General features: G+C 28.0%; 1 long non-coding RNA gene across 1 annotated transcript; it reads right to left on the reverse strand.

The window, feature by feature from the left end:
• Positions 1-7,276: 7,276 nt before the first annotated feature.
• LOC126555942 (uncharacterized) lies at positions 7,277-8,783 on the reverse strand. The gene is made up of 3 exons (XR_007607029.1): positions 8,674-8,783; positions 7,972-8,280; positions 7,277-7,477 (listed from the first exon to the last, which is right to left on the reverse strand). It is a non-coding gene; the product is annotated as an uncharacterized LOC126555942 (long non-coding RNA).
• Positions 8,784-10,036: the final 1,253 nt, after the last annotated feature.

Consider the following 10,036-nt stretch of genomic DNA (forward strand, 5'->3'; position numbering starts at 1 on the left):
ATCTTGAATAACCTTTGAAACACAGATTTGTACGTTAAAATATGCAAAGGTCAGATCACCTCCATCGAATTCAGCCTTGATAATCAAATTTATGTATAATATTAAAATATGGTATACATTTACGTCAAGATTCCCAGTATCTGATTTATGTGTTGGGTATGTAATTCAATACCTAAAGAGCTTTACACGTTTATGAATTCTATGGAATTTCTATATCGACGTTCTTCTTGAAAATAGGGGGAGGTAAACTGCTAAAAAATATTTTCTTCCACATTACATAATTATTTTTTTTAATTTTCTTAAATCCTAATCTACTCAAATAAATCAATCTAACTTATATTTACTTAATTTTAAATGCAAAAAATAATAAGAATGAAAACGAGTATTATTTGAGATAAATATAACATAAAAAACATTTTGCCAAAATAAATTATTCAAAACAAAAGCCATGATGTTTGTCGTTTAATGTCTTGTAATTTGTTCTTAATTTTTAATAATTTAAATGTCACAGTTGATAATATATTAAATATTATCTAACGGTTTATAGAAAATATGTGTTTTAAAATCATTAATATTTAATTGTACTTAAGTTATAACTAAGGTTCTAAGATTTTATGAAATATTTCATTTCAATAAAAAATAAAAAAAATATGTTATATCTAAAAGTTTATATTTTTATCAAAACGAATATTTTTATAAGTTGGTTTATTGCATGAAACATAGAAAATATGTAACACATTTGTATATAATGTAGAAGACATTTTACAAATCTGTAATATAACAGTACCCTCATTTACCTCCAAAAAACATAACGAAAACATAACGGATCCAACTGATAAGTGATAACCGATATAATATAATAAAATGAATACCAATACATCATATTTTAAGCAGTTATACAGTTAAAAAACTTAACTTTTAACCCTAAACATATTATAGTAATTGGTAAACCTTGGTCGGTATAAATGATAACTGATAAGTTCAGTGGCTGTCTAGAATATGGCCAGGATGAGCAGCTGCCCATACCAAAATTGTTGGTGTCCCTTATTTAAAAAATGTAATTTTTATACAAAAATAAGATGTTTTATCATTTGATAAATTATAATGATAATTTATATTTATCTACAAGTCTATTTTCCTAAGATAAGGCTAAAATAAACTGAAGAAAACACCCCACGATTTCTATCAGTACATAGGTACCTATCATTATTATAATTAATATTATACAAATTGTAAGCTATATACTCTAATGTACCTACCTACTGCTAATATTTAAAATATTTCCGGATGTTATAAGCATAAATATTTCATTAAAAAAAATGTTTGGGAAAGGGGGGAAATTAGGAATATTATATAGCAGTTATAACCTAATTATAAATCTACTGTTGCCCATATGAAAATGTAGTCCTAGAACCACGCCTAAATAAGTTATTTAGTATCAATATTTTCTGTGTAAAATCAATATATTATTTCTGATCATCATCTACAACTGAACACGTTTAAAAGAAGAAAAAGTATTTTTTAATATTTCAATGCAATTTTTCAAAAAGAGTGAAATTTTCAAATTCAGAATCTTAGTTATAACAACGTACAATATTGTTATTGGTTATTGAAAAAAATTAGTGACGTATTTTAAGATGCAAATAAAACATTAAAAACAAAAATCTATCAATGTTTTTTAACGATTCGTTATAGTAATAAAATAAAATGTAATTCAACACATTCTACTCTGGGAATTTAACGAATAGTTATCTACTTAAGTGAATAAACGATAAGTTGATAAGTATTATTAAAACAACACTATATAATAAAGTTCCTTTTTTTATAATAACTTCCTTTATAAAAGTTAATTATTTTATTAATGTAATATAAAATTATATTATAAACGTATTTAATGTTAACGTATTTCGATGTCACACACAACCTGAACATTTGAAAGAGAAAAATAATAGATAATAATTAAAACAGAAATTCAACGGCTACAGATTTTTCTAACTCGTGTCTTCGGTGCGTACGAGTATAATATATATCATTACCGGTCGCTAATTTAATGCGATACGGACGTTTTTCTTATTTCCGTATAAAAACGTGATTGGATAAAATAAAAATAAAACGTACACGGAACACTAGGTATATCGACTCCTGATTGAAAGAGAGAAAAATGATTTGATAAGTAACTATATCGAAGCTATTGTGGATGAGCCTACGAGTATAGAGGTGGTGGCTTAACAGAGAAAAACGTATACATCGGAAGTAGAGTGAGGGACGAGATAGCTATTAATCAATAGACAGACGTCGTTTTGTGGGGCGGGGGGTGTACTACTTAGATCGGCTGCAGGCGTCTAGCAAGGGCAATACGTAAAAATCGAAACCATTTTGATAGACAATTTCTTTTAATCATTTATCTTCTTCAGGTGTGCGTGATCGTGTTCTGGCTTTGGCGCGCGCGTTTCGTCGTCTTCATCCACGCGGTAAAGACGACCCATCGGCATTTCTGCACACGACGACGGTCAGACGCAGACAGACACGAGGCTGGAAAGACATAATTCGAATTGATTTCGTTCTACAATGTATGTGTGACGGGCATGAACGCATATTGTTGAACGTAGGTATATAATGTGCACCCGTCATGGGAAATAAAATAAGAAAAGAGAAAAAAATATACAGTTACGTATAGTCTACAGGACATCTCACCATGATTGTATTAATATACACATACCGTCTACACCAATGTCATTGAATTTAAAACCACTTGAAACGACTTAATTGTGAAAACGAATAATTATGCTTTATTCATAGGTAGGTATATAAAATGGTAAGTTCAACAAAAACACAAATCATTTTTGTTTTTTGATATCAGTAACAAGTATAAATAAAAAATATATATATACCTAACATGAGTATAAAACAATTGAAAAGCACTTTTTCAAAATTATATTGTTGCAAAATAAATGTTAACCCTTTAACCGTGCATTTGTACGTAGAAATAACATGGATTGATGATATTGCCTTTTTCACTAGTAAATAATTGTTCAACTGTCTCAATATTTCATTATTAATATCGGTATAGTAATATTATTAACATGTATACAAACATCCTGTAAATTGTGCATTACACTTATGCGTGACTAAGCTATTGGGGCTGTTTGTATGAACTTAATAATATATAAATGCGTATATATCATCAATATATTAGGTAATATAACCCAAGGCACCAAATCGTTTCGCCTCAGAATTATATTTATTTTTATATAAAATGGGAATCGTCGTTTATATATACTTAGTTGGATTCGTGCTTTTGGGTTTCGATGATTCCGAAGTCTCTCATATCATCCCTGGCTGATTTAAAATCAATTACCGGCTATACGCGTTTATTATAAGAGATGTGACGCTACACCACCACATGTGTAATATATTATTATTATTGTACAATTACTACAATAAATAACAATAATACCACATATTATAGATGAAGGCACATACCTTTTCTACTCTTCTTTTTCATCCTTTGTAACCACTACAACATATACCATTGTGTATAAGTTTCTCTACCTCTCTTAATATTTTCTTATAATATTTTGCATATTACGCAATACCATTCACCGCCCCACGCCATTTACGTTGGTGTGTACACTAGGTATACCGATTATAATTAAATACAAAATATCTTTTATTTGTCCTTTCACGCAATCGTAACTTTCTTGAGTGGATACTTTTGACAATATTCGTGTTCTATAATAATAATTTAACGACGACAGTGGTGACTGTCCTACCGGTTATGATGACGTGTGTCTGCTTTTGGACCCGAGTCTGCAGTTATGCTTTTACAACAAAGGTTTTCACTTTGTCAACGGGTTCTATAGACTTCGTTTTTTGTGATAACGCTGAGAAGAGGTGTATACAAATATTACCGGGATAGAAGATAAATTCTAACAGGCAACTTATTCTATATATAGTATATACCACACCCTTTTATTATGATTGCATAGGGGTAATGCGCTTTAGCGTTCTATTAATAATTAACCATGATAAGATTGCTCAATAACTTAATCAAGTACTGTATTTAAGTACCTATTATAATATGTAGTGATTACCGAATAATTGGCATAGTAAAAGAAAATTAAATTAATGAAGGAGCCATTGTACGTTAACTATTGAGTATTACTAAGTTTTCCATAATTGTAAATATTTAATGAAAAATAAAATATAAAAATTGTTATCTTTTGTTCTATAATGGTTAAAATATATATTTTCTTTTGTACTAGCACAAAGTTTGGATTATTTAGCCGGGGAAACTTAAAAAAAAAGAGAGGTCTTATGGAACCTTTATTCCATTATTTCTCTTTTATGAAGAGAAAGTTATACGGGTGTTAAAATTGTATTATAATATTTGATCTATATAACTATATAATATAATATGTGTATAATTATTCACATTTAGTTCATGTTGTTTTCTGATAATATACAATTAACGCATATAATTATTATACTACACCAAATCCAGAAACCATTACTCTGCTCACAATTTTTTTACATTCATTGGAACTCCACTACATCATAAGCTATCATTATTTTAACATATATTATATTATATTATTGTACTACTTATTTTATATAGTTATTACACCTATTTTAAAATATAAACGTAAATTGTTAATCTTACGTTTAGATAACGCTAATGACTTTTTTTTTGATGATTATTTATAAACTAAAAAATAGCTCATATCTACTAGTATATATTACGTATTTATATTATGAATTCAATACGTTCTATAATATAGCATTATCACTTAAGATCCCTCGTATTTTGTGTAATTTTAGGCCAATAAGGAGAAAGTAAATTTACCTACTTCTCAATAACTGATTGCTGAATATATGAATTTATTAGCCTATTTTCGAGGTTATGTAGGAAAAATATTTTTTATTTGTTATTTTAGCATGCTTTAAAATTAAAACTAAGAAAAAAACAATCAAATACTTTTTTTATTTTTAAATAATTTACTAAGTTGTAATGCATAGGTACGTTAAATGATTTTTCTACATAGCCTAACAAAAAGGTTGATAAATACATCTATTTTGAAAAAAAAAATGAATAAACATTTGACCACTGGTATAGTATATGAAAAAAAAAACATTCTATTTTTAGTACGTTAGGTTTAGGATCAACTTTAAGAAGTATTTGAAATGGTTATGAATTTTAAGCGATCATAACTCTGACATTAACATTTAATAATGTATAAAGCATTATTATTTTATATTTAATGTGTTGGAAATATAAACAAAACGTCTTTTATCATAAAGTATATTATTAAACTATTAACACTATAATAGACGCTGAAAAAGAAATTTTAAAATACAGTATGATAATTTTTTCTACAAATATTTGTCCTATTTAATATTCGGTAAGAGTAAGTCATTGATTTAAATTACGTCTCGTACCACGCGATCTTATACTCTGTAGAATTAGTCTCGTTATTATTATATTTATACATCCGATTTTTATACTATTTACCTTGAACTTCTGTATATGTCTGTACTTCGACATAATGGATAGTCAATAATTTAAATTTTGTACTTAGTACATTTATGTTGTTTTTAAGTTTTTTTCCGATATTAAAAATGTGTTTTCTTTACTTACATTTTGCTTATAGAAAATAATTAATAAATAAATAAAAAATTATTTTAAATTTCACATATAATATGCAAAGAAAAATATTAAATATTATATTTGTTTGTCCAAAAATATCAATATACAAGTATCGAACATTTAACCATTGGTAGTATAATATATATTATTTATGGACACTCAAAGTTTAGTCGTCAAGAATATTAAAGTGACAGCTATATTATATATAACTTTCGAAAATTTATAGTGCTACTTTGTTACTCTAGATATCACAAACTATAGATTTTACACACATAATATCAATATCTATCTACGTGCACTTAGTTGCCATTACAACATATATACGTGTTAAATTTGGTTGTCTAATGTTAACATTTAGTGTAATTCAAGAGGATAAATAATATTTTTATTTTTCACATAGGACAAATTATATTATATCATACAAATTCTCAAAATATGTTGTGTTTAGCCTTTTAAACAATAATCAATACCTTTAAGTATTTTTAAAAATTCCAAAAATTAAAAACTAAAAGGAGCATTATTGTTTATAACAAGTTTGATGAATCACCCCGTGTACCTGTAACCTGTAGCCGTGGGACATATTGATAATCGTTAGTAGTTTTGAGAAGTATCTACTCAAATTTTATAATCATACATACATAATAATATTTTTGTGTTTAATGACATGAGAACCTTTTTTTTAATAAATCGCTTTTTTCCCATTTCAAAAATTTGAAATATATAATTTATGTCTGCGCACTGGATCGAATCGATATACACGCGTATACATTGGGTTAAATAGAATTTCCTTTATCGTTTTCATAGAATTAACTATTATGAAATACATCACAACGACGTATATTTATTTATCAATGTGCTTATAAATGTTCACCCCTACCCACAAAGTGAAAATCAGTATTGGTCTAGTTTCGTTCGGTCTTTGATCGAAGTGTGCTGCAGACATTCTTCAGAAAATTCTTACATTTGTACATTTTGAATTGCTACACAAACATTTAGCTAATGAAATTGTATTGGATCATTTAATATGTACCATCCATACATCTCTCAACAGTGATCATAACAGTAGTTGGAATTTTATACGATTTCAACCATCTATAACGGGGTATAAAATACAGCGTAGTTATGTATGTATGTAGTCGATTGGCCCATTTCCAATGAAGTATCATCGTGTACATCATAATTTATAACATGATTATGCGAGAAAACAAATTAGGATTTTTGAAAAATTTCCAATATCTGGATTAGCATATTCAATTAGGGGTTAATGAAAATTGGGTGGATTTTTTGGAGCCTTAAGTATATAATATATTAATTCTAGTTGCTAATTTATGTACGATACATAAATTGTATGTCGAAGATTTTCACTTGCTATGTACTTACTTATTCAAATACAACACTATGTCTATTGTCTATACACTTGAAAATTATTGAAAATAGTTTTAGATATGTGAAAATTTGGTTATATAAAAATATGTCATGATAGTTGAATGCAATGAGCAAGAAATACTTGACAATTATTGCTTACATAATACGATTATTTTTATTATTTTAAAATTTTAAAATTGTTTGTTTGTTTGTTTTTATTAATTATTAACTACTATTAATTTTTACATTTTTATAAAACGTATTAAATAATTTTAAAACATTTTAAAATAAATAAATAATAATACATCGTATAGAATTGTTTTAGCAAAAAAAACAAATTGGTGTCTTTTTTTATTCATGGCTTTTTTGTCCTGTGAATTTTTTATCCCATGTCTTTTTTATTGGTGGCTTTATTATATACGTGACTCTTTTGTGTGGCTTTTTTTGTCAATGATTTTTTTTATTCTAAATTTGTGAAAATTAATAAAAAAAAAAAATACAGAACTATTTTACTGTTATTTAAAATATAATACGTACATTATTTTTATTAAGTATATACGTATTATATTCAAATATAAATTTACTAATAAAATATTTAAATAACATTTTATAACATTTTTTTTTTTTTACTCACTACGAAAACATTTCAATTGCAGATATACAATAAGAGAATTGAAGTGTTGAAGTGTGCTCTATAAGTATTGCTACTCCTCGGTCATTACCTAAGTATACAATAGGGGTACTGATGCAGGAATGACGTGAGTACATATTTGTGTATCGTACGTACATAATTAATAGGGATGTCGTGACAAGGACCTCGTCGAGCCTAAACCCTATACTCGGAACCCACTATAGTATAGTGACGCAAATAGAGGTGGTTCGGTTGGCTACGCGCCTCCGAAAACATTAACAAGTCTCCTAAAACAATACCCCATAATATTATATAGTGTTACACTTACATATTTATTATATTTTTCTTTCGACTTTCTCCCACAAGTCCCCCGCCCACGACGAGAATTTTGAATATTCACAATATTCGCGCCTGCACCGCCGGTACGAATATAATATACAGTGATAATAATATGTGGTGTCGCGGTATTAAAATCATATTATGATAACGGCTACGATATTACGTATTCGTTTCGCAGCGATTGGCCGATGTCCAACTCGGAGTATCATTGTGGGTGCAATAATTTGTGCGTCGCTCCCGTACAGTGTATTCACGACGATGGCTCTCCTCTTTCAATATACCGGAAATCCGTATAACACTATAATAATAATAATACTGTTGTTGTTATTATTATTATTATTATTATTACTGTTGTCGTTACATCCCCGACCGTAAAGGTTTGTCGGTACACGCCGCGCGTGTATACACCTATAGGTACACCGCACGCACTGCACGTCGTAAGACCCGTGACGTTTCCAGCCCAACAAATCAGGCACGCGGCCAACGTACGATATACGTATACATAATATAATAATATAAGAGATAATGATGATATATAGGTATATGCAATGATTTAGCGATCTACGACCTCGGTACAGTAGACCTGTCGATGTGTCGTCGTTAACGTTGCATATTATAGTGCCGACGTCGTCGAATCGTCTTCGAGATATTATATTAGTGTATTGTTATTATTTATTATTATTATACGTACAATGTACACAGCAGTGGACCGTTTCCGGTGGTGGAATTCGAATTGTTGTCAAAATTTATCTGCGTGTTATAATATTGTGATATGCAGCACCAGTGTTGTATTTGTGTCAGAAACACGGTTACAGTCGTATAGCGACGATATCAATGTTTAATGTATTGTTATCAATGGTTTTTAAATCTGCCTATATCTTTTTTCTATAGAGTTATAAAAATTCACTGCTCCGGGGATGGACTGCACGACATCATCATATTATTATCAGTGAACTGTACGACCGTTACGTATTATTACTCTCGTTCATAACATTATTTTATCCGGAAAAGTTTCAATTTTGGTTCACTTTTTTTTTTTTTTTTGAAACTTACAGTAATCGTCTAAAGTTAAAAATAGTTAATATATTTATTGATTTAAATTAGGTACATCCAAAAACGTATTTTTCTTTGGAAAATGTATGTGCTTCATTAGGTTTTTGATGTTATTAAATAAAATTATATTAAATTATTATATTAAAATTCCACAAATTGACTATCGATAATTCTCTAGAAATCCACATTTTAATTTGATCGTTCCGTCATAATAATTAAAAATATATATATATAAAATTCTACTTAAAATGGTGAATTATATACATGTGTTGGTAATTTGTATGTACGTAAACATTTCACAGGAATTAACTTGAGCCTATAAACATCGTGGCACCAAAATACCGTCATAATAATATTATTGTTACGACTATTATAAAGCTTTGCAAAAATAAAATAGTGAGAGTGAAAGTTTATTATACTTAAGCTGTGTGTATATTGTAAAATATATATGATACCTAAGCGCCCGTTTCACAGATGCCTACGTAAATATTTAGCTTTTATTTCAACAGTTAGTTTTTTTTGTTTATTCAACTTTTTAGTCGTTATATTTTTGGCAGTATTATGACTATTATATATTACATTAATTTTTAAGTAGTATAATATTATAATACGACGCAATCGTCAGCTAACATAATATTTTGGTGGTACTCGTAATCAAACATTCATTAGTATATCTGAGAAACTATACGTTCGAATTTCAATCTCAATATATACAAGTTGGCTTCCATCTAACGATCTCCTTAAAAATATTAAACGATTATTTAAAAAATAATTTTTGTATTCTTAGGATAGGACATATGTAGTTTCTTAAAAATACTAATGTTTGAAAGTATGTTCTTTAGACATATAGCATATCAGTGTAGTATGACATATTATTTTGACTAATTGATTTCAATTAAACTTAAATATATTTTACTAAAATCGATTTTTTAACTTCAGAATTTTAATTCTAAAAAATCTCAAAAATGTTGTCTTTTTAACAAAAAAAAATGCGTGTAATG

The sequence above is a fragment of the Aphis gossypii genome, chromosome 1 (genome assembly GCF_020184175.1).
Source record: "Aphis gossypii isolate Hap1 chromosome 1, ASM2018417v2, whole genome shotgun sequence".
Lineage (NCBI taxonomy): Eukaryota > Metazoa > Arthropoda > Insecta > Hemiptera > Aphididae > Aphis > Aphis gossypii.